This window comes from Pan troglodytes, chromosome 13, assembly GCF_028858775.2.
Source record: "Pan troglodytes isolate AG18354 chromosome 13, NHGRI_mPanTro3-v2.0_pri, whole genome shotgun sequence".
Taxonomy (NCBI): Eukaryota; Metazoa; Chordata; class Mammalia; order Primates; family Hominidae; genus Pan; species Pan troglodytes.
Genome location: NC_072411.2, coordinates 22,696,789 through 22,721,786, shown reverse-complemented (window position 1 = coordinate 22,721,786; position 24,998 = coordinate 22,696,789). Strand labels below are relative to the sequence as shown.

The window sequence follows — 24,998 nt, the reverse complement described above, 5'->3', positions numbered from 1 at the left end:
CAGAGGAGGGTTAGTTAAATAAACTATGTGCACAACAGATGTAAGCAAACACTAAAAACACCTTATAGAAATATTTATCAATATGAGAAGATGGTATTATCATACCATCTTAAGTACCAAAAAACAGATTATGAAACAATATGTATATTATGGTGTGATGTTATTAGTGTGTGTGTCTGTGTGTGCATGCACACATGTGCATAGGAGATCTGGAAGGCTATGCATCATTATGTTAACAGAAATTAGGTGGATATGATTATGAATATTTTAAAATCCTTTGCACATGTCTGTATTTTCTGACTTTTGTTAATAAGCTTTTGAAATGAGATTTTTAAAAAAACTGTTTCTAAAGAACTGCGTAGGGCATTCTGGGTGGAAAACGGATGAACAAAGTCATAGAAGGTGACTCAGAAGATGAGAAGGTTTTACAGTGAAGACAAAGTGGAGACCAGTCAGATGGGAGAAAAGGGGTCCCCCTACATTGGTCCTGTTTAGAACAGGCATAAAAGGCCAACTAAATGTAAAAAAGGGTGAAGGTTTCAGCCTTTGCATAGGGCTGTTTGTTCAAACTTCTTTAAAACTTTTTTTTTTTTTGAGACGGAGTTTTGCTCTTGTTGCCCAGGCTGGAGTGCAATGGCGCGATCTCAGCTCACTGCAACCTGTGTCTCCCAGGTTCAAGTGATTCTCCTGCCTCAGCCTCCCAAGTAGCTGGGATTACAGGCATAAACCACCATGCCCAGCTATTTTTGTATTTTTAGTACAGACGAGGTTTCTCCATGTTGATCAGCCTGGTCTCGAACTCCTAACCTCAGGTGATCATCCCATCTCGGCCTCCCAAAGTGCTGGGATTACAGGCACGAGACACCATGTCTGGCCCTTCTTTAAAACTTTTAATCCCGGCGGGGTGTGGTGGCTTACGCCTGTAATCCCAGCACTTTGGGAGGCCAAGGCAGGTGGATCACGAGGTCAGGAGATCGAGACCATCCTGGCTAACACGGTGAAACACTGTCTCTACTAAAAATACAAAAATTTAGCCAGGTGTAGAGGCAGGCGCCTGTAGTCCCAGCTACTCGGGAGGCTGAGAGGCTGAGGCAGGAGAATGGCATGAACCCGGGAGGCAGAGCTTGCAGTGAGCCAAGATCGCGCCACTGCACTCCAGCCTGGGCGACAGAGTGAGACTCCGTCACAAAAAAAAAAAAAAAAAAAAAAACTTTTAATCCCTCTTGTTCCAGGATAGATTTAAGGTCCCTTACAAATATACATGCAATGTCAACAATCACTTATGCAACACCTTGTACATCCCAGGCACTGTGCTTGGCTCTGGGGATGCAAAGCTGAACTGTAAGATCAAGCCACTCAGTGCCAAGTGGACTACACGGCTCTCCAGCAGGTAGGTAACAGTAGAGCAGGAATCACACAATGCTTGTCTCATGGCTCAGCCTGGACAGGAGTTGTATTGTTTGGCCAGTTCAGTGTTTTTTATTTGTTTTTTAATTTGCATGACTTTAGGCAGGACTTGCACTCCCCAACTGGAGACCACAGTTTCTACTTTCTCTCTTTTCACCATGGAGGCTTTGCACCATCTTCCTGGCCCACAAGGGCATTGGGGTTTGCCAGCTCCAACCACCACCACATTGTAGGGAAAAGAACATGGAATTTGCAGCCACACAGACAAGAGTTCCAGTCCTGCCATGATCTATGCAACCTAGAGCCAGTTCCTTAGCTTCCTTAGTTCCCTTCTCCTTAAAATGGGACTTTGGATACTGTGAGTCTTGCTCCCTGGCCCCCTCATCTATCAGGAGAGGCCAGGGAAGGGTTTTCCTGGCCAGGGCACATTGTTAAGGTCTGAAATCAGGCTAAGCATGGAGAGAAAGCCCTTCACGCTGGATTCAGTGAAGTAGACCAGAAATCCTAGGGATTGAAAGGAACAGAAGGTCGGTGAAGTGTAAGCAAATCCAAACTGCATGCCCAGCCCCATGAGAATCAGGCGCCCAAACAGAGTGGAGCAGAGAAACCTGGAGCAGATATGCCCAGGCAGTGCTGCGAGAGGATGGCAAGCCCAGACAGATCCCCAAATCGAGGGAACTGCATGTCTGAATAGGGTCTGGATTTGCTAGGGTGCACCCAGTACATTGTCAGAGGCCAAAATTGGTGCGCCAAGTTTCGTCCTTCTCATGCCTGCTGGCATTTGGACTGGAAGAGTACTCACGGCCCTGTACTTGGAGTGGGCATCTTTTTCTCCCCAGCTTCCCTGTCATTTCCAGGTTTCTTCCACAGCAGAAGGCAGTCACTTCCAGCCCCCAGTGCAGGCCTTCCTTGCCCAATTAATGCATGGGCTGATTTCTCTACAGAAATATCATAAGACCGTCACATGGACTCCCTTCTTAATGCCTCAAATTCTCCCTGTAGCTCCTAATTCCCCAGTATGGACACCAACTTATTCCCGAGGACTGGTGTTGTCTCACCAGCTGTGTTGTGAGGCCCGTAAGAGAAGAAAAGTGTGGCTGGGTGCGATGGCTCACGCCTGTAATCCCAGCACTTAGGAGGCTGAGGCGGGCAGATCACCTGAGGTTGGGAGTTCGAGACCAGCCTGACCAACATGCTAAAACCCTGTCTCTACTAAAAATGCAAAATTAGCCAAGTGTGGTCGCATATTCCTGTAATCCCAGCTACTCGGGAGGCTGAGGCAGGAGAATCACTTGAACCCGGAGGTGGAGATTGTGGTGAGCCAAGATCACGCCACTGCACTCCAGCCTGGATGACAAGAAGAAGAAGGAGAAGGAGAAGAAGAAGAAGAAGAGGAGGAGGAGGAATTTAAAAAGGAAGAAAATATAAACTGAATAATTCAATGGTGCTCTGAGGATAAAGCAAGTTCTAATTTGTGGGAAAAGGATTAAATATTTGTTTTCTGAAAAGAGTTATTTTGCATTTTGTTTTCTATTAAAATGTATTTAGTTTAAAAAAAAAACAGCATTCAGTACAGTGTTGGACATAGAATTACGCTTTGTTTTTTTTTTTCCAGTAAGAAGAAAGTCTTTTAAAATAAAGAGTGAAAATTATGGGGAAAAAACAAAAATGTGGAAAGGATAAATCTTTACATTATAAGCTAGAAAACTATACAATACGAGCCAAATGAGAAAACAAAAGGTGACCATCATTATTTTTTGTATCTCAGCTTATCTTGCTCTTGAACTCTTATTGATTGCAAGATACCTGTAAATGCTCAATCTTGTCAGTCGGAGGCAGTTGGGTAATTAGTCTTCCTGAATGTCTCCTCTCCTCAAGAACATCCTGCTTCTTCCTACTCCCCAACAGCAGGTGGACACTGGGAAAGGTTAGGGTCCCGGTGCTCTGAGAGAGCGGCTGGCTCCCTGCTGGACCCACTGTGAAGGTAGGTGTCTGTGGCTGGGGGGACTCATGGCCTGCAAGGCTGTGTTTCTTCCCCACCAATTCCACTGTCCTGCTGGGGCTGCCATTCTTTGGAGAGCCCAAGGCTGCCATCACACCCATCGCATGCCCAGCTCCAAGGAATAGCTTGCCCAAGACCCTGGGAACCTGAGAATCACATCTCACACCCACCGCCAAGAATCTTCTCTTTGCTTTTGCGTGTCATACTGATGCAAGGCAGGTGAACCCAAAATCGAGGCTTCACCTGGGAGGGTTGTTGCCTTTGCCCAGGAAAGAATTTAAGGGTGAGCCAGTGGTGCTAGACAGCAACTTCTATTGAAGCAGCAGCAGAGGTGTTGTGCCTTGTGGAGCAGGGCTACCCCAGAGGCAGTGTGCCCAGAGCAGCAGCTCAGAAGCAGTTTTGTACTCACACTTATATTTACTTTGAAAATTAAGGGACAGATTATGCAAAAATTTCTTGAAAAAGAGTGGTAATTTCTAGGTGGTTGGGTCATTGCCATGGACAAAGGTGGTACTGCTCGAGTGTTGCCATGGCAATGGTAAACCAACATGGCACTCTGTTGGGCATATCTTATAGAAAGTTGTTTTTGCCCCATCCGCATTTTAGCTAGTCCTCAATTTGGTCCGGTGTCCAAGCTCTGCCTTCTAACTCAATATGAGAAGCAGCAGCCCCCCAGATTTTTCTGAGAGGTGAGTAATCTTTCCAGGCCATGTCTGAAGATGCATGGACAAACCTTCTGCTCCAGGACTCACATGAACCCTTCTGGAAGCCTCTGTTTATCTGCCTCCTGCCCAGCAATAAATTCGGGAGGTCAAGGATGCTTACATCTACATTCTTGCCTCCACTCTCTCCCTCCACCTGGGTCACTCAAATAGAAATATTCTTCACTGCATCTCCTGTCTCCACAGTCAACAGTTCAGCCTTGGATTATTTGTTTGTGCATTAGTTGTGATCAGGTTGGGCTGCAATTGAGAAAAAAACAAACAAGATGTTTTTCACTTACATACAGGCTAGCCTGTCCATTGTCTATTGCTGCATAGCAAATCACCACACATGCAGCAGCTTTAAAAGACACAAAGTTATTAGCTCACAGCATCCATGGACCAGAAGTCCTGGTACAGTGTGGCGCAGTTGCGTTCTGTGCTCAGGGACTCTCAAAGCTAAAATCCACTTTGGCTTTCAAAGTGTTGGCTGGGCTGGGCTGTCTGCAGACTCTGGGGAAGAATCCACTTACAAGTGCATCTAGGTTGTTAGCAGAATTCAGTTCATTGCAGTTGTGAAACTGAGATCCCTATCTCCTTGACATGCAGATGCCCTCATCTTCAAGCCAATAATTGCATGGCGAATCCTTCTCATGCTTCAAATCTCTGCCTTCCCCTTCTGCGACGGGCTGGAAAAAGATCTTCCCTTTCAAGGGCTCATACAATTTAAACTAGGTCCACCTGGTGAATCCAGGACAATCTTCCGATTTTAAGGTCAACTAATTGGTACCTTAATTACATTTTGCCATGTAATGTAACATATCCATGAATAACGCCAAGGGCAAAAGTCATGAGGCCCAAGCTCTGCCTTCCACAGCTGGTAAGGCAACTCTGCCTTAAGTCCTCAGGACCCAGGCTCCCTTCTACTCACCACTCCATCACCCTTGGAAGGGACCTCTGTCTTCGCAGCCCAGGATTCAACAACTGTATGCCAAGGCAGATGGGTATAGGGTTGTATAGGGTTCATTCTGACTAGGTTTTAAGGAAGGTTCTCAGCAGCTGCCGCACAACGTTTCTGCCTTCATCCCATTGGTTCTACATTGTGACATCCTTGCCTGGTTGTAAGGGAAGCTGGGCAAGGTAGCTCCATTCTGGGTGTCAATGTGGCTGGGTACAAATTCTATCAATAAGAAAAAGACGGAGAATGGGTAGTTGGGGACAATATGTAAAAAGAAAATCTGGGGAAAGCCCATAAAACCCCTTTTTCTCTCTTGTTAGCTTGGTCTTCAAGTCTTTAAAACCTTTAGTTTGAAACTCAAGCTAAAACTGGCACTTTTGTTGCAGGCAATGGTCCTTTCCCCCTTCCCCAGGCAATCAGTCTCAGCCTCCAGGCCTGAATTTACTGGCAGAAAAGCTGAGGGAGAGGATGTGAATTTAGGGAGAAGATCATTATGGTACTACATTTGAATGCAGAGATACGGGAGCGGCTGTTGTCTCCTAATGTGCACCTCCCACTGTTGTCTAGAGGTGTTTGACTCTAAGCTTTCTTTATGCTCCTACAAGGGAGAAAGAAGGAATGTTGCAAGGCTATCTTCATGCCAGTATTTGGTCCCAAGCCCTGTAAATACAATTCCAGTTGCAAAGCCTAAAGCAAGTAGATGTTCATTTTCTTTTACAAGACAGGAAATGACATTCCGTAATGTCATGCAGTTATAACCCATCTAGCATGCAAAAAAGTCACAGAAATGGAGCCAATGATCTATAGGAGCAATTTTCCACTTTCGGCCATGCTTAAGGAATACAGTGGATGGGCCCGTCACAAGCAGCCAGTGCCCTCAGCCGCAGCTCTGCATAACCTAAAGGGTCATAGAGGTGGTTCTTTCCCAGTCACGAAGGGAGGACTTACCTGGGCAGGAGCTCTCCTGGCTAATGGCACCCTAACTGGAGGACTCCTGGGGCACGTGAAGACTTTGTAAAGCAGACTGGTACTTCAAGCAGTTTATATTTTCCTGATTCCTGCTTCTTAGAAAAAGTAATAAATTAGTAATTTCTGAACCTAGAGTGACCTAGAAGGAAAAAAACAGAAACGTTTGATTCTGATCAATCTGAATGTGCAAAGTGACTCAGCCACTTCCCAACTATGAGAGGTTCTTAGCAAAACTACTTAAACTAGGAGTCTTCGTTCTGGGATTAGGACATCAACAAATATTTTCCATTCTCAGGGTCCTATTTCAAGGCTCTGAGTTCATATATGTGAATTCCAGGAACATTAGCAGATGCTCAGTGCAATCGGTAGTTATTGGTGTTGTCATTGTACCATATGGGATCAGGATTGCATCATTAAAAATCAGTGTTGTCCTGAATGGTATTGCCTAGGTTTCCTTCTAGGGTTTTTATGGTTTTAGGTCTAATCTTTAAGTCTTTAATCCATCTTGAATTAATTTTTGTATAAGGTGTAAGGAAGGGATCCAGTTTCTACATATGGCTAGCCAGTTTTCCCAACACCATTTATTAAATAGGGAATCCTTTCCCCATTTCTTGTTTTTGTCAGGTTTGTCAAAGATCAGATGGTTGTAGATGTGTGGTATTATTTCTGAGGGCTCTGTTCTGTTCCATTGGTCTATATCTCTGTTTTGTTACCAGTACCATGCTGTTTTGGTTACTATAGGCTTGTAGTATAGTTTGAAGTCAGGTAGTGTGATGCTTCCAGCTTTGCTCTTTTGGCTTAGGATTGTCTTGGCAATGCAGGCCCTTTTTTGATTCCATATGACCTTTAAAGTAGTTTTTTCCAATTCTGTGAAGAAAGTCATTGGTAGCTTGATGGGGATGGCATTGAATCTATAAATTACCTTGGGCAGTATGGCCATTTTCACGATATTGATTCTTCCTATCCATGAGCATGGAATGTTCTTCCATTTGTTTGTATCCTCTTTTATTTTGTTGAGCAGTGGTTTATAGTTCTCCTTGAAGAGGTCCTTCACATCCCTTGTAAGTTGGATTCCTAGGTATTTTATTCTCTTTGAAGCAATTGTGAATGGGAGTTCACTTGTGGTTTTGCTCTGTTTGTCTGTTATCGGTGTATAAGAATGCTTGTGATTTTTGCATATTGATTTTGTATCCTGAGACTTTGCTGAAGTTGCTTATCAGCTTAAGGAGATTTTGGGCTGAGACGATGGGGTTTTCTAAATATACAATCATGTCATCCACAAACAGGGACAATTTGACTTCCTCTTTTCCTAATTGAATACTCTTTATTTCTTTCTCCTGCCTGATTGCCCTGGCCAGAACTTCCAACACTATGTTGAACAGGTGTGGTGAGAGAGGGCATCCCTGTCTTGTGCCAGTTTTCAAAGGGAATGCTTCCAGTTTTTGCCCATTCAGTATGATATTGGCTGTGGGTTTGTCATTAATAGCTCCTATTATTTTGAGATACGTCCCATCAATACCTAATTTATTGACAGTTTTTAGCACGAAGGGCTGTTGAATTTTGTCAGAGGCCTTTTCTGCATCTATTGAGATAATCATGTGGTTTTTTGTCTTTGGTTCTGTTTATATGTTGGATTACATTTATTGATTTGCATATGTTGAACAAAACACCAAAAGCAAAGGCAACAAAAGCAAAAATTGACAAATGGCATCTAATTAAACTAAAGAGCTTCTGCACAGCAAAAGAAACTACCATCAGAGTGAACAGGCAACCTACAGAATGGGAGAAAATTTTTGCAATCTACTCATCTGACAAAGGGCTAATATCCAGAATCTACAAAGAATTCAAACAAATTTACAAGAAAAGAACAATCAACCCCATCAATAAGTGGGCAAAGGATATGAACACACTTCTCAAAAGAAGACATTTATGCAGCCAACAGACACATGAAAAAATGCTCATCATCTCTGGCCATCAGAGAAATGCAAATCAAGACCACAGTGAGATACCATCTCACACCAGTTAGAAGGGCAATCATTGAAAAATCAGGAAACAACAGGTGCTGGAGAGGATGTGGAGAAATAGGAACACTTTTACACTGTTGGTGGGACTGTAAACTAGTTCAACCATTGTGGAAGACAGTGTGGCGATTCCTCAAGGATCTAGAACTAGATATACCATTTGATCCAGCCATCCCATTACTGGGTATATACTCAAAGGATTATAAATCATGCTGCTACAAAGACACATGCACACGTATGTTTATTGTGGCACTATTCACAATAGCAAAGACTTGGAACCAACCCAAATGTCCATCAATGATAGACTGGATTAAGAATATGTGGCACATATACACCATGGAATACTATGCAGCCATAAAAAAAGATGAGTTCATGTCCTTTGTAGGGACATGGATGAAGTTGGAAACCATCATTCTCAGCAAACTATCTCAAGGACAAAAAACCAAACACTGCATGTTCTCACTCATAGTTGGGAATTGAACAATGAGAACACTTGGACACAGGGTGGGGAACATCACACACCGGGGCCTGTCATGGGGTGGGGGAAGGGGGGAGGGAAAGCATTAGGAGATCTACCTAATGTAAATGACGAGTTAATGGGTAGAGCACACCAACATGGCACATGTATACATATGTAACAAACCTGCATGTTGTGCACATGTACCCTAGAACTTAAAGTATAATAATAAAAAAAAAGACTTTACAAATTAAAAAAAAAAATCAGTGTTGTCGAGCTCAGCTGCAAAGAAGTTTGATTAGGCAATCCAAGCTACTCTTTCTAACCAAGATTCACTGGGTATTGAGAGAGGGCTGAAATGACACTGTTGAATTGCAGGACAGCATGGCTCTCAAGTGACATTCTGTCCAGAGTGCAGGGAGCACCCACAGGTGCTTTGCAGTAAAGGCACTTCAATCTCATTTCTAACACTCAGGAAATGCTGAAATGTAAGGACTTTACCCGCTCTGCCTCTGATGAAAATCGGCCAATAACAAACATATAAGTGCCATTGTTTACCACAGCAATGCCCTTGGCAAGAGATCCCCACATTCCCACCCACAACCCCTCATGGCGTGGCCAGGATGACCCAGGGCAGACAACAAGACCTTCTTGTAAGTATCAGAGGAATGAAAGCAGGTGTCTGAAGAAATTCTTAGTCCATGCCGGGCACAGTGGCTCATGCCTGTAATCTCAGCACTTTGGGAGCCCAAGGTGGGCGGATCATGAGGCCAGGAGTTCAAAACCAGCCTGGCCAGCATGATGATACCCCGTCTCTACTAAAGATACAAAAATTAGCTGGGCATGGTGGTGCGTGCCTGTAATCCCAGCTACTCAGGAGGCTGGGGCAGGAGAATAGCTGGAACCTGGGAGGCAGAGGTTGCAGTGAGCAAAGATCACGCCCTTGCACTCCAGCCTGGGTGACAGGGTGAGACTCCATCTCAAAAAAAAAAGAAAAGAAAGAAGGGAATTCTTAGCCCAACTACAGACTGTGGTGTTTGGGACACTCCCGCATTCTCAAATCAAGACTAACCTTCAACAGGTCTCACAAGCTCCCTGTCACGCTGATGCACCAATCCAGGGGCCACAGCTGGGAACCAGTGCTCCAGGGCAGCGGTCAGCAAACTAGAACCCTCCAGTGGGCCAAATCCCACCTGCCTCCTATGTTTAGACAGCCCTCAAACTACAAATGGTTTTTACACATTCGAATGGTTAGAGAGAAAGGGTAAGGAGCAGGGAAAGCATTTCATGATACTTGAAAAGTACAGAAAATTCACACTTCAGCATCCATAGATAAAAGCACATTGAAATGTAGCCATGCTCACTCATGGAAGTGTTGTCTGTGGCAGCGGTCCCCAGTCTTTTTGGCACCAGGGGTCAGTTCCATGGAAGACAATTTCTCCATGGACGGGTGTTGGGAGTAAGGATGGTTTGGGGATGAAACTGTTCAACCTCAGATCATCAGGCATTAGTCAGATTCTCATAAGGAGTGCACAACCACCTAGATCCCTCGCATGCACAGTTCACAACAGGGTTCGCGCTCCCATGAGAATCTAATGCCGCAGCTGATCTGACAGGAGGAGGAGCTCAGGTGGTAACGCTCACTCACCCACTGCTTACCTCTTGCTGTGCAGCCCTGTTCCTAACAGGACACGGATTGGTACTGGTCCACAGCCCAGGGGCTGAAGACCCCAGGTCTATGGCTATTTTTTTTTTTTTTTTGAGATGGAGTCGCACTCTGTCACCCAGGCTGGAGTGCAGTGTCGCGATCTCGGCTCACTGCAACCTCCACCTCCCAGGTTCAAGTGATTCTCCTGCCTCAGCCTCCTGAGTAGCTGGGATTACAGGCACGCACCACCATGCCCAGCTAATTTTTGTATTTTTAGTAGAGACGGGGTTTCACCATCTTGGCCAAGATGGTCTCGATCTACTGACCTCATGATCTGCCCTCCTCGGCCTCCCAAAGCGCTGGGACTACAGGCGTGAGCCACTGCACCTGGGTCTATGGCTATTTTTGTGCTACAATGGCAGAGCTAAGTACTTGCAATAGAGACCATAGAGCCTGAAAATATATACTACATGGTCCTTTAGAGAAAATGCCTCCTCTAGGGAAAGCAAATGGCTCCATGGAACACCTGAAAGGGAAGGGTGACGCCCAGAGCCTGGTTTCCTGCTCTTTGTCCTGTGTTCTGGGTTCATCTTAAAATGAGTGCTTTACAGAGAATAACTTCTTTAATGCTTAGGTATTAATAAAAGGAAAAGATTTTTTTAAGTTCCCTTTAATCTTTCCCTTTCTGCTTATATTCAAATAAAAGCAATTACAGGGCAGAGGCCTGCTAAGAAGTATGATGATTTATGCAAAATTAATGTGGCAAGAGCTTGAAGCAAATGTATTTATTAAAGTAACCCAAATAATCAGATCATAGCAAATGGAGAGAAAAAAAATCCAAACCTGTAATTCCTAGCCAGTATTTCATTTTCGTTTACATTTAAATGATACATCTTGTGGCAAATTATTTCAGACTTTTTCTACCAGGAGAAAGGGGAAGAAAAATGCACTCATTGAAGGAAAGCTCTGCAAGAGGCAAAAGTGATAAACTTCCCCAAGCCTATTTACAAATGCAGTCAATGAAACAGAATTTTAATGAATTGTGCCACATAATCTGGCAGTTAATGAGCTGCAAAAGCCTTTGTCAATTGCAGTGACTGGGAACTAACTCTTTCAGTTTCAAGATCAATAAGAGAATTCTCTGCTCTGCGTTACCCAAAAGGGAACTCTGGGGAGAAAGGAAGTTGTCAGAGGAATGTCATCTCTACAGGTCGCAGCAGCAAGGCCGCCATCTGTTTTGTGTGTCTCCTCCATCCCCCTCCCCCCCTTTATATTTAAATCCCAACTTCAGACTGAGGAGTAAAAGACAGTTTGGAGATCAAACAGCACAAGTCCTGTGAACTGCCAACACAAAATGACAACAAAAAGGTTTGAATGACTCTAAAAATATCTCCCGACATTTTAGAAACTGTATTGAGTCCGGACGCTGTTCTGGACCTCTGGGAGGGGGTAAAACCCTTGACATTCACTATTTTTGATAGACAAAGGCAATGAGAAGTGGGTTGTTAAGGATTAAACGGGCCTGAGGCATCCTGCTAATTTGTCCTTCCATAACACTTCTTTTATCTGCTGTTTTCATTGCTCTGCCGCCAAATAATCACATTCTTTTTCAGAGGTCTGGGATTTGCAATTATGGTATGATCCATCTCTATCACCCAGAGTTGTTGCTAGGGAGATGTGGTTGTCGCTATGGTCCTAATGCCACAGGACATAAGAAATCCCAGGTGGAAAAGACACATCATTCAACAGCAGGTCGACAACATTTACTGAGCATACACCAAGTGGAAACAATGAGGAACCTTGGGAAGGCAGAGATGAATGAGACCTCAAAACCACCTTTAATTTGCTCTTCGACCACTAGAGGAGACACACAATTAGGCTTGTTGAATGAATTAATAGACAATAGAGTTATAGATTTCTTGTTTGGCAGAGGCCTTAAAAAGATTTTTTATTTCATGTTAGGGACCCAGTGAATATGTTTCAATTGAGAGGCAAGAAACGTATATATCATTTCAACACCCATGCAAACTGAGTGAAGCTATTCCTACCACATCATCCCCCAACACCCAGTTTTGGAGTTTACTTAGAGGCAATTTCCACTACACCTGTGTTTTCACCCATTAAGGCTCTGTCTCCCTTTCTGGCATCAGGTGTGAAACTATTAGCCAAAGCCACAAGAAAGCAATTTCAGGAAGGGAAAGCCTCATAAAATGTGAAAAATTAAAGCGGTCCTGAATGTTGCATTGAGGAAATTGCCACAGGCAATCCCATTCTGTCAACAGAATGTTCCACTTGGCTGCAACCAAGACACCAGTGAAATGTTTTGACACATGGCACGGTAGAGAAAAGGGAGAATGAGGCACTCAGAGAATCAGGCTGCCCCAGATCACCCAACATTCATTCTAATATTTAGTAAACTTCTGCCAGACTAGAAAGAGATAAAAAGATGTAGTCCCTGTCTTCGAGCAGTTTACAATCTAGCCGAAGAGGTAGGTTTGCATACAGATCTTCATAACAGGGGAAAATGAAGCAATTCCTCTAAGAAGTGCCACTGAATACCAGAAAAAGAGGTGAGACCTGCTTCTACTTCAAGAAGATCTGAAATGCGATAGCAGCCCTTCTGAATAAAGGAAACGAGTCATCCAAAAAGTGCCATGGGAGGAGACTCATCTCAGGGGGAGAGGCTTTGGGCCCCAGAGCCCAGATTTGCCCTTCTATGGTTAACTTCTCCTTGGACTTGGGGATGGGGGTCTGAAGGCTTTTACTAATCAGATCCAAGAGTGATATGAAATCTTTCTCTCAGGTGCCGTTGCACAGCTGAGGCAAGGCTAGAATATTCAGATAAGATCACATCAAGTGTCAAAGGTTAAAAAAGAACTTTGAAAATTGATAGCCCAAATTATCAAGCAATATGACCTCATCTTTCACTTGTAGCCCTCCTTTCCCTAGAGGGGCTCCCCTTTCTTGGACCTGCCTTATATCTTTGTAGTGGGCACCATGTCAGCATCACCCAAGATGCTGTGAGCCCATGCCAGGACACTCCTGTCCTTCAAATCTGAATACAAGAGGATATGCTTTTAGAGAGGGGAGTTTCCTGCCTATAAATTTGGTTCTGATTTCTTCCCCAAGAAGCCACCTTGGAGGACCTCAAAACGAGCACCCCCTCGGAAGAATTCCTATATGCCCACAGGGTCACAGTTTGCAGCAACCTGCACACAACACAACAGCCAGCCTTGGCACATGGAGCTATAGACATGCAGAGCTGGAGGTGAGCAGGTGCAGGCAAAGATGTTCAGTTTTCTTCAGTATCTGTGCTGGAAGCAGGAGACTATCTTTCAGTGCCACTAATTCAAACTACAAAGAAGGATGTGCTGCCATTTTACCTTCTTCAAATGTGAAAAAGTAGCAAATCTTAGCTCCTCTCCTTCCAATCCAATTAAGAGTCTCCTCTCTGGCTTTCTGAACCTCCAACGGCTTCCTCTTCTGTCCACCCACCACATCTACTCAGGACCCAGCCACTCCCAAATGCCTTTTCCATCTTCAGCCAGGCTGATCTCAGAAATAATTATTCACCAGCACCTGTAAAGAGTCAGATGCAGTCCTCAACACGGAGGAAACCAAGTCCAGTGAGACTTGGCTGCTGCCTTCAGAGAGCTTACCACCAGCGAGGGAGCCAGGCGGGCGAGCCAGGGATGACCGCAAACACCAGAAGCACAAGACACACGGGCTCAGTACCCTGTGTGCAGGTGAGTAGGGATTGGATTGTCAAAAAGGAGGTGAGTGGTGTCCAAGTAAGAGGGGTGGTCTATGAAAAGTCACACCAGAACACAGCATGGCTCATTCACAAAGCCACAGACCATGCAGTGTAGCAGGAGCACGAGAGCTAGAAAAAGATGAAGTGACACTGTCAAGACAAAGCCAGCCCAGGAAGGATTTGGTGAGCCACACCGAGGAAGTTCATCTTCATTCTGAAGACAACAAAACCCCATAAGTGGTTTAAGCAAAGGGAGATTTGCATTTCCAGAGAGCACCCTGGTGGCTCTGGGGAGGCTGGCTGAGGAGAGTAACACAGCTGGAGGACAGTTCCTGGACTGTCGCCAGGAAGCTGCTAAGGCCAGTAGGATGGCAGCGAGCCCAACATCAGAAAGAGGAGGCTGTATCTGAGCAGTATCTAGGAAAGAAATGTGCAGCACTTGGCGGCTAACTGTAGCTCAGGTGTGAAGGAAGGCAAGCACACGTGGGCTCATTCCTTCCTTTGCCCCTTTGCCCAGGCAGTACTCCAGCCTGAAATGCCCCCCGCCCTTTCCTCATCCACCCTGGCCTGAAACCACTCTCACCTGCCCCCAGGAAGTCACCCCTAACAGCCTCCACCCACACTGTTCTTTCCTTTCTCCCCTACACGCTGTCAGGACTGCCCAGCTGAAAGCTGAGCAAGGCTGTGCTGCTGCTGCACTTTTCCATTGCTCCCTCTGCCTAGTGGATGCAGCTCCCTGCGGGTAGACCGGGTCTCCCAGCCCATGTTGCTTCCCATGCATGTTCCACCTCTCTCAGTGTCATCTCATCCTCATTTGCATATGCAATTGCCACACAATAGTCTCAGCAGATGCAATAATAACTGGCTATCAAACCAACATCTTTTGAGAGCCAGGTATGTACCAGGCATCACTCTTTTTATCTATCTATGTATCTACCCATCTACCACTATGTCTATATTTTTTATGTATTTTTTTTTTTTTTTTTTTTTTGAGACAGAGTCTCGCTCTGTCGCCCAGGCTGGAGTGCAGTGGTGCGATCTCGGCTCACTGCAAGCTCCGCCTCCCGGGTTCACACCATTCTCCTGCCTCAGCCTCCCGAGTAGCTGGGACTACAGGCGCCTGCCACCACACCCAGCTAATTTTTTTGTATTTTCAGTAGAGACGGGGTTTCACCGGGTTAGCCAGGGTGGTCTCGATCTCCTGACCTCATGATCCACCCGTCTCGGCCTCCCAAAGTGCTGGGATTACAGGCATGAGCCACCAGGCCTGGCCTTTTTATGTATATTCTTATACGTAAAATAGTAGTATAAATATACTACTATATAAAAATAGTAGTATATTTTTACATATATTCCTGTCCTTCTAGTCCTAACAACAACCCTCAGGGTAGGGAGAATTATTTGCTTTCCAGAACCAGAACCAAGTGTTAAAGTGTTTAATCAGAAACTGAGAAGGGCCTGAGATGGTATCCTGCTTCGTAGGCTAATAAGTTAACCTGCCACCATTTTATACACATATAGTGACAGAAGACACAAGACACCTGGATCAGAGACAAAGACCATGTATTATTCACAGCAAAAGCAGCAGCTGGAGCAGTTGCTAGCATCAGTTTTTCTAAAACCCCAACCTCCACAAGGTGACATGGTGAGGTCCAATGGCGCCTGCATGTCACAGGACAGGAACCCCAAAATGGCAAAACCCTGATCTTAGATAGGGCTGCTGGTAACATCCATTCTCCATTAGAGAGAGAGATCTGTTTTTAAAATTGGAATGTAAGCAAATCCCTCCAGGGAGGGCAGTGGGAGTTACCTATCCTGGAAGGTCTCCAGAGAAGGAGCCATCGCTAAAGCTTTATTATCTCTGGTTTCTATAGCTGTGTATTATTCAAAATGCTTGAACAGACAGTCTGAGAAATGTAGGAACACAAATACTGAGCCATGATGTGCTGTTCCCCCTGCTTGTCTCCAGACAGCCCACGATGGTTCCTTGGTTTATAGCTCCTTGTTCTAGGACCCATGTCACTCTCCCCAAGGGCAGGCTCTGTGGAATCACAGCCAACTAGTAATGAATGCCACCTAACTACCACAGGCTATGAACCATGCCAGATGCTTTACAAACTATCTCTAATCACTGTAGCAACCCAGTAAGGTGGGTATTATCACTCCCACCTTAAACACGAGGAAGTTATGATTTGCAGGTGAGTGTCTTACTCATTGCTACACAGTGGAAGCAAGATTCTTTGCCAGGGCAATCTGACTACAAGCCCTGTGCTTTTCTTTACTCTTAAAGCCTTGAGAGTCTCCTTGGGTCTCAAGAGGTCAGGTTCCTCTTTGCCTCAGTGGAAGGAGTCGAGTAGCTGCCTTGCTTACTATTAATTTAAAAAGCCATTACTTAACCAGACCCTTCCTAGCAAGATGGCCTTTTAAGAATAGCAATTAAGAGCCTATATTTTATAAGCAGATCCAATTACCTTAGAGCAGGACAAGATAAAGGGTACAAGCTCATTAACTAAAAATGCCATGCTACCTTTGCTACGAAAAGGAGTTTTTAAAAAACCCAAGTGCCTTAAGAAAATTAAAACAACATCCAGGCAGCTTCCTACATGCATACAAAACACAACCACAACATTATGGCTGCAAACGCCAAAGCTCAGTACAATAATGTCATTGCCTTTCCAGGCCCCAAGCAGATGGGGATGGGGCAAAAAACAGCAGTTGGTGGAGCAGGGGCCCCGCAGAACTGCAACCACAACCTGCTCTGTTTGCACCACACCTGTCCCAACCAACTCCTGTCACCAACCCACGATAACCCTGGGCCACAGTCAAATTGGCTTGCAAAGAAAAGCCTAGGAATACTTGTTCTACGATTATTGCTTTTAAATCCCTACCACCCAACTCGCATTTCTTTTTCTTGGGGTCAAAACCATTAGTGGCACCTGCTGGGCATTTCATTAAGGCTTATTTGAAGACATTAGACATCTGCCAGGTTGGAAGACAGAGCTGCCCGTGTAAAAGAGGGCAATAGCCACACACCAGCCATGGAGGTTCAGCTCAGTCCAGGGGACTGTCGTCGCGAGAGCCAACCATTTTTGGCTGCTGCTCTGGTTCCAAGTGGAACAAGGAGTATGTCGTCCGTATTGTTCCACCATGAACCCAATCTCTTTGAGGACCTATTCACAAGGAGTCTTAATTGAATGAAGATAGATGGGACACTGGATTCTGGCAATGATTTGTGATGAGGCTGCCAGTTTGCACACACCATGACTGATGAAGTGCGCAGCAACAACATGCACCTTGCAAGGCCCTGCTCCTTCCCCAAGAAGCAGCTCCTTCATCTCTCCTCCTTGCCTCACTATTAAAAATAGGGGGAAAGGTGGGAAAAGGTGGAATTATTGCAAAGTATTCTGTATAAGTGAAGCATCTATGAACTTGCTCCCATACACAGCACTGACTGTGGATCCAGGCCCATTCTAGAATGAAGTTTCAATGACACTGAAAGAAAACATATGGTTCTCTTGTAATAACGTGGCATTGTGTAGACATAACCTAAATTTGAAAACCTCTTAAAATAGAAACGTTGATTCCATCTGTCCCTTAAAAAAGAAAAACTCATAATTGCTTATAACCATGTTCATTTACCATTTTCTCAAATGTTTAACAGCTGGTGAGGGGCAGAGGACAGAAGAGCAGGAGGAGACAGGGGTAATTAATAAAAGCCGTTATCCTGCCTTGATTTCAAATGTTATCAGTGCTTAAAATGTCAAAACTATGTTCCCACATTCCTCAAATGACTCGCCCATAACGTGTCATAACTGAATCCAGCCCACGTATTCACCCCTGGAGGATTCTAAAGAATGAGCAAGCTAACCCTGACTACAGTACTTCTTTTGAAGGACTTTTGAAGGCTTTGACTCAGGGAGAACCATTTGCAGAGAGAATTCAATTGATGAGAAGAATGTATGCCAAATATTTATGTCTTAAAATTCCAATTGAACTTCTTTTCAAGACAAGGAATCAAAGCAGCAGGAAGTTGGAACCTGGTAATACATCTGTTTCTGCAGGGAAATGTCATTGGTTACACCTAAAGATGCGTGTGTCTTTATAGAGCTGGTATATCTCTTGGGAAGGATTCCAATAGACATATTCACAGGTACACTTCAGCTGTAGAGTGTCTTGCAGCACACTGAGGATAATTTGCCTTACCGAGGCAGTCTCCTGTCCAAGACAGTTTCTCAGAGCCGGGTGTGAAGACCACAAGCCCAGATTACCTGTGATGTTTGTAGGCCCTGCACACTCACTCCTGACCCTCATGCTTGCAGAATCAGAGTCTCCAGGTGGTCCCGGGCTGCATGCCAGCCACCCCTCAGCTGATTGTGATGCAGAGTCAGGTCTTGTACCAACGCAATCAGGGCTGCTGCCTCCCTGGCCACTCGCACTGGGCACCTGCAACAGTGAGGCAGTCCCTCCTGTCCAGCTAGCTCTCTGCAACCATGCCTGGAGGTAGTATTTAGTCCACAATTTCATGAGGGCAATAAAAGGATTTGTTGAAAATGACTGAACACATACCACCTGGAAGGAGGAGAATCTTGGAGAGTTAAATTCACCATTATGATACGACACCCTAGAAATGACCATCCCCAGGGTCCCTGTTAAATCATGGGCTCAGTTCTCATCCAGACTGAGGCTGCTGGTAGCCCTCAGATTCTGCTGGGTGCTTCCCACCCGACCTGTTCCCATGCCAGCCTGCACAGTCAGAACCTATATATGAAAATCCTCAGCCTCTTCTTCTGTAATTCTCAGACTTCACTTAGGTAGATGGCATAGGAGAAATAATAACAACTGACTTTTGGGGAGAGTCAGGCCCCATGCAAGGGTTTTGCATGCACATCTTGCTTAATCTGCACACCTCCCCTATAAAGAACCAGTACAACAACTACTTTGTAGTGAACAAATGGAGGCACAGAAAGGTTAAGAAACTTCCCCAAGGACACACAGCTGGCCAGTGCTAATGTAACAAAGTAGTTTACTCAGCACAAGCTTCTTCAACCTGTGGCCTGCTTGCCCCATGCGGCCCAGGACAGCTTTGAAGCCGCCCAACACAAATTGATAAATTTTCATAAAACATTGCAAGATGTTTTTGCTATTTTTTTAGCTCAACAGCTATCATTAGTGTTAGTGTATTTTATGTGTGGCTCAAGACAATTGTTTTTCCAATGTGGCCCAGGGAATCCAAAAGTTCAGAGAAAGCCCCTCACTTAGCGCATGGGTTGGTAGTCAATGTGTCTAAGATGCAAGGATGTTGGATATTTTACATAACTGCTCTACGCCTTATCTTCCTCACCTAATAAAGAGAAATGATACTAATAGAATTGTCATGGAGCTAGATGAGTGTAATGGTTAATTTTAGGTGTCAACTTGACTAGGTAAAGGGATGCCAGAGTAGAATAGAGCCTCGGTGTGTCTGCAAGGCTGTTTCCAGAAGAGATGAGCATTTGCATTAGGGGACTAAGCAAAGCAGAGCCACCCTCCCCCGCATGGGCAGGCATCATCCAGTCCTTGGAGGACCCAGATAGAGCAAGAAGGTGGAGGAAGGGCAATGGTGCTCCCTCTGCTTGAACTGGGCCATCCATCTTCTCCTGCCCTTGGACATTGGAGCTCCTGGTATTCAGTCAGGCCTTTGGCCTGAGACTGAATTATACCATGATCTTTCCTGGCCCTCCAGCTTGCAGATAGCATATTGTGAAACTTCTCAGCCTTCATAATCGCGTGAGCCAATTCCCATAACAAATCTCCTTTTATATCTATATCTATATTTATGCTATTGTTTCTGTTTTCTCTGGAAACCCTGACTAATACAATGAGTTAATTTGTAAAATGCTCAGAACATTACCAGTGTCTCATAAGCACTCAATAAATGCTGTCGTTCCTGATTTTGTATAGCTCCTAAGAAGGTTCCTTCCCTCTGGTGCTCTGTGTCTGTGCAAATAACCTACCCCGGCAAGAAGCAGTATCCCTCCCCCTGTGTGCTCTGGGCCCCTGTACCAACTTCCAGCCTAAGGGCTCTGAAGCTCCCTGGTCAGTGACCACTGACAAAGAGTCTTTGCTTAACCAAACTTTAGAAGGCTCTCAGCCTTCTCCTAGGTCCATACGTGCACCTCCTTGTAAAAATCCAGCTTCAGCAAGAACCCTGCCAGGTCAGTTTTTTTTTTTTTTTTTTTTTTTTTGAGACAGAGTCTCGCTCTGTCGCCCAGGCTGGAGTGCAGTGGCGTGATCTCGGCTCACTGCAAGCTCCGCCTCCCAGGTTCACGCCATTCTCCTGCCTCAGCCTCCTGAGTTCCTGGGACTACAGGCGCCCACGACCACGCCCGGCTAATTGTTGTTGTATTTTTAGTAGAGACAGGGTTTCACCGCATTAGCCAGGATGGTCTCGATCTCCTGACCTCGTGATCCGCTCATCTCGGCCTCCCAAAGTGCTGGGATTACAGGTGTGAGCCACCGCACCTGGCCCCCAGTCAGTTTTGTAAGAATCCCCCCACCCTTGATACCTGATCACCCTCCATATCTGACCAGGCTCTTCATCCTCCACCATCCTCCAGATGATGTCTGGTCACCCTGGCCCATCTTCAGCAAGGATCCTGTTAGGTCCGTTTAGCCAGAATCCCCCTTACCCTTGAGGTTTCCTCTTAGCAATTTTCCATCCACTTCCTCCCAACTTGCTCCTTGGCTATAAACCTCACGTGTGCGTGCTGTATTTGGAGTTGAGCCCAGTCTCTCTTCCCTGTGGCAAAATCCCATTGTGGGGGTCCCTTTTCCTATTGTGATATCTTGAATAAAGTCTTCTGTACTGTGCTTTAACAAGTGTTGTCAGCCAGGCACAGTGGCTTACGCCTGTAATCCCAGTATTTTGGGAGGCCGAGGCGGGCAGATTAGCTGAGGTCAGGAGTTCAAGACCAGCCTGGCCAACATGGTGAAACCCTGTCTCTACTTTAAAAAATACAAAAATTAGCCAGGCGTGGTAGTGCGTGCCTGTAATCCCAGCTACTCAGGAGGCTGAGGCAGGAGAATTGCTTGAGCCCAGGAGACGGAGGTTGAAGTGAGCCAAGATTGTGCCACTGCACTCCAGCCTGGGGGACAGAGCGAGACTCTGTCTCAAAAACAAACAAACAAACAAAAAATGTTGTTGAATAATTTTTTCCTTAACACCATCTTCCACCTTCTTCTCCTTTGAGCTACATTTTTCCCACCCAAGAACAGCAAAAAGGGACGCCCTGGCTGTGTGACGGGAAGAGCGCCTTCTTGGTGACAGCCTTAGCCAAGAACAGATTTTCCTCCATTGCACAGAAATGTGGCTGTTGTGGCACTTCCTCTCTACCACTATTAACCATCCTGCCAACCCCACCCCACCCCCCCACAGCAGTTTAGCCTCCACATCCATCAGTGTGTCCTCAGCCCCCACCAGCCTAGTCTGCACTTGCTGAAAGAAAAACTTCAGCATCTAAACTACTTACAAAAACTGAACTTGCCTTCCCTGTGTCATGGGCGTGTGGGGTGCAGCTGGGCTGCAGGGAAGACAGAAGCCAGGCCCTACTTCACTCGCATGGGATGGCCTCTCTTCTGTTAATCTTACCATTTCTTCCTGCCCAGACCAGGTTCCTTCCCCTCCATGAAGCCTTTATGTGCACTCCAGCCTACACCAACTCTCCCTTCTCTCTTTTCTCTGACATGACCCAGAAATCCCATTACTAGGCATATACCCCAAGGAATATAAATTTTTCTACCATAAAAACACATGTGCACATATGTTCATTGCAGCACTATTCACAATAACAAAGACATGGAATCAACCTAGAAGCCCATCAATAGTAGACTGGATAAAGAAAATGTGGAATATTACCCAGCCATAAAAGAGAACAAGGTCATATCCTTTGCAGCAACATGGATGGATCTAGACATCTTTGTCCTAAGTGAACTAACATAGGAACAGAAACAAAACACCACATGTTCTCACTTATAACTGAGAGCTAAACACTGAGTACAGATGGATGCAAAGAAGGGAACAATAGACACCAGGGCCTGCTTGAGGGTGGCTGGGTGAAAGGAGGATGAGTGTCGAAAAACTAACCTACCGGGCACCATGCTTATTACCTGGGTGACTAAATAATCTGTACATCAACCCCCTGCAACATGTAATTTACCCATGTAACAAACCTGCATATGTACCCCTGAATCTAAAACAAAAGTATATTAAAAAAAAAAAAAAAAAAAAACAGGCTTTGGGCTGGAATTGGCCCACAGGCCAAGTTTGTCAACACCTGAGTTTTAAAAACAAAAAAGAAGCAAATTTCAGATCAGTATGTACAAGTTGAAGAACAAAGTTCCCCTATCTATATAAAAAAAAAAAACCATAAATCTGTATATGTTCATTATTATGTATATACATGCTTTTTAAAGTTTGGAAGGATTACAAAAAAGATAAAATGATCAGGCCACCTTTAAATAGCATGAGGAATTTTGACAACTGTCTTTTTTTACGCATGACCTCTATTCCCCTTCAACCATCATTTAGATAGCAACTCTAATACATAATTTTTCTAAGAAAGAAATTAAGTAAGTGTGTTCACCCCCCTCCCTAAGGAACAATTGGCAGGCAACCAAATCCCAGTCCTTGCTCCCAGCATCAGAACGCCCAAGCCAGCCAAGACAGGGGCCAAAGGCAACCACAGCCTGCTGGAGCAGGGACTTTGATACCTGGTCTTTGCTCTTCAAGATCCAAAAGCCAGAAACAGGAATTTTTTCAAAGCAGCAATTCATTTGAAGTATTAATTAAAATGCAAATTACTCCAAGATGGCTTGGCTTTCAAATGTTTGCTCTGTAGTTTTCATGAATATAAAGCATATGACAGGCTTCTGTTTCGAACAATCTGCATACTTGCTCACAGTTGAAAAACTGCTTGACTTGAACATAACTGAGGGGGGCAATGAGTGCCAAGCAAGGCAGTAACACCTTTAGCAAGAGCTGTTCCCCTTCTGGAGGACAAAGGAGAAAAGGGTTGGGGAACAGCCCCCTCTGCCAAGACTCAGCCTCCAACAGGGTCCTTTGAGTGGGGTGGAGCCTGCTACCCTCCAGGAGGGGGAGCCAGTTACCACGGTGCACCACACAGCCCTTTACAATGCATCAGCTGGCTCATGGGCCTTTCCTTCTTGAATCAGGGAAGGGAGAGAAGCAGTGAACAGACATGAAGCTCATAAGGGATGTTTCTGGCTTTGTGTGTGTGTGCTTTTGTTTGGGGTCTTTTATTTTTGTACAGACAGTCTCGCTATGTTGCCCAGGCTGGTCTCAAACTCCTGGCCTCACATGATTCTCCTGCCTTGGCCTCCCAAAGTGCTGGAGTTACAGGCATGAGCCACCACTCCTGGCCATCTGAGTGTTTTTGAACCAATCACTTTGCTCCCAGTTTGACAATGGATGTTTTCTGTTCTCAAAGTCCATCTTGGGCCACCCCTCCCTGCAGAGAGCTGCGTGTCTGCTCCCGTGTGAACCCCAGGTTTCCTGTCTCCTACCTCTCTGATGTCTCCACCCCTGATTTCAAACTCCTCTTCCCTGCATTGTTCAAAGAACTCCTACTCTCCCCAGCTACCTCCTACTTCTGCACTTACCCAAACAAGACCCACCCAATGGAAGACAGTTTACCAACCCTCCTCTATCACTAACCACGCCTCACCCCCAGTTCCCACCCCAAACAGCTATCAAGGCATCTCTTGCAAACACAAATTCAGGGGAAAGGAGTCATGCCCACCTTACTCCATCTTCCCTTCAGAAAGTCCAAGGAGATGGGAGAGGAGGCGTGAGAATGACACAGCCCTCTCTTCTTTAGACCTTGCTTCCTGCAGACATTTCTGCTCTGGCAAATAATCAAAGGCTCAGATGGCCCCTAAAAGCTGCCTGCAGATATTTGAGGGGCTGTCTTGTGCCAGAGAAGACAGAGGACAGACCAGGCATCCACAGGAGGGCTGCGCCCCACACCATTGCAAGGTATTGGAAGGGGATCCCCATGACCATACATCATGGCCCTATCTGAGGCAAAAGTTGAATTGGATGAACCTCCAGCTTCTCCCACAAAAGGCCTATGGACTTTACATTCTCACAGCTCAGTCTTCAGAGGGGAGAGAACATCTGAATGCTGGCCACGTGAAAGTGTCCCTAATTGCTCCCACAAGCTCAGGTTACCTCCTGCCCTGGATGCTCACTCTGTCTTACTAAGCAGGCACTCGCTGGTCCAGGTTTAATGAGTAAAACATTTCACATTAGCAGCATTCGTTTGTTTGAAAGCAAAAGCAATTTGTTCTTTTAAATAGGTTAAGCCCACCTTGACAGTGCTGTGTATATTCTTACTTTGTATGGCCAATGTTTTGTTCAAAGGAATGCAAAGGGGAACTCTGGTCCTGCCTTTTTGGGGGATCATGATCAGTTCTGAATTAGAAAAATGTTAAATAAATAGATTTTCCCGAACTCTGAAAAATGTCATAGTGTGGTTGTGTTTGTTTATTACATAAATAAACTTAGTTGATTTCACCCATTTGACACAATGCTAGGCTTGTGTTTATTTCACCCATTTGACACAATGCTAGACTTAGCTAAACCCAAGCTCTCTGGGCCACGCTGCCCTCAGCACATGCCAAGTGCATGCCAAGACCCACTAGAATATTCTTTCCACTAAGGCTATCTACCCGTAGCTGTTTAGTTTAATTTGGTTTGGTTTAGTTCCATTCAGATCAGTTTAATTTAGTTTTGCTTAGTTTTTCATTGCTTTATTTTGTTTTCGGGGTGTGGGCAAAGCGAATAGTCCAAAAACACTCAGAAAGGGCAACGTGTTAAGATGTATGTTGGAGGTGTGTTTCAGAAAAGACAAGTAAACAGCCATCTTCTAGGCTCTGCTCTGTGCCCAGCCCAAACCTCAATAGTGTTGGGATATGGAAGTACTCTCAAAAAGCCACCAGTCTAGCACAGGCAATGAAGCCATTGAAAGTAGTGGCAAAAACCACAATTACTTTTGCACCAACCTAATTATATGTGTGTGTAT

The 24,998-nt window shown here is 45.2% G+C and overlaps 1 long non-coding RNA gene across 5 annotated transcripts in view; it reads right to left on the bottom strand.

Moving 5' to 3' along the window:
* LOC134807968 (uncharacterized) overlaps positions 1-24,998 on the bottom strand; it is a 512,919-nt gene that overhangs the window by 372,710 nt on the left and 115,211 nt on the right. For 2 of the 5 annotated variants that reach the window (XR_010149713.1, XR_010149712.1), the window contains 2 exons: positions 6,017-6,129; positions 2,938-5,290 (listed from right to left, as the gene is read on the bottom strand). The exons of the other annotated variants lie outside the window; for them this stretch is intronic. This is a non-coding gene — a long non-coding RNA (uncharacterized LOC134807968). Of the gene's footprint in view, positions 1-2,937; positions 5,291-6,016; positions 6,130-24,998 lie in introns of those variants that run through there. 5 annotated transcript variants of the gene reach the window in all.